Source organism: Frankliniella occidentalis, unplaced genomic scaffold (genome assembly GCF_000697945.3).
Source record: "Frankliniella occidentalis isolate FOCC.00 unplaced genomic scaffold, Focc_3.1 Scaffold233, whole genome shotgun sequence".
NCBI classification, from domain to species: Eukaryota; Metazoa; Arthropoda; class Insecta; order Thysanoptera; family Thripidae; genus Frankliniella; species Frankliniella occidentalis.
Genome location: NW_026267359.1, coordinates 474,641 through 475,729, shown reverse-complemented (window position 1 = coordinate 475,729; position 1,089 = coordinate 474,641).

Below are 1,089 nucleotides of genomic sequence, written 5' to 3'. Positions count from 1 at the left end.
GGGAGGGGGAGGGTCGGCGGAGGCCCTCCAGACGCCGCGCCCGGCCCCACGCCGGCCTCGTGGGGCGGCCGCACGACGCCCTCGCACTCCTATCCTGCTTAACCTGCTCCTCCTGAGCCTGGGCACCGACTGCGCGCGCTTTTCCCCCCTCTCCAAGTCACGTCGCGACAATAATGGAATTACTTTCGGTAATTTTAGCGAAGGGGGAGAGTCCCGCAAATAAGGAAGAAAAAACTGTCGCGCCTTCTGCAGTGTTTCGCCTGCATCGTGCGCGGTTGTAAGAAAGTACAAAGCCCTCCCGGCGCGGCAGAGGATTTGCAAGAAAGTTGTTGCTCCATTGCGACATGAAAAAAGGTGAAATCTGCAACAACGACTTTGCAACTTTTTCTTGTGAACGTATGTAAAACACAGCGAGTATATATAAGAGTAAAGACGGGGATAAAAGATGGTAGGAGGAAAGGAGAGGGAGAGAGAGAAAGAGATGGGGGCAGTCTTGAGCGCGTGTCGAGGCTGGCGCACACTGTGTGGCGGGACGCAGTGCGTTACGACTGCGTGGGCCTGGCCTGGGCCAGCAATTTGTGAGGACCGTCTTAATCCCGGCGTCGAGCCGGGGGAGTGGAGTGGAGAGTGCTGTTGGGAGAGGGGGGAGAGAGAGAGAGAGAGAGAAAGAGAGAGAGGGAGAGAGAGAGAGAGAGAGAGAGAGAGAGAGAGAGAGAGAGAGAATCGCGAGTGAAGGTCCCAGAGAGGCGCCCGACCGAGTAATGTATCCTACGGTGTCTTCTACGGAGGCTTCTGCGTCTTCGCCACGCCACGCCTCGCGCCGCCTCTCCACGCCCCGCCACGCCCCACCCCGCCCGGCTCCTCCCCTTCCCGCCCTGCTACGCACTAACACCGAGCGACACGCCCGAGTAACCCTGCGAGCTTGAGTTGTCCGCAGCCAGTGAGCCGGAGGGCCTAACTCAGTAGAGAGTTAGTCCCGACGCTTCTTAATGCGAGTTCCTTTGGTGCTCTTGCTCTTTGTTTCTTTTCTTAAAACGTTGGAGGAAGGAGGGCGGAGTGCTCCTCGCCTGGCCGGAGACCCTGTAAGGA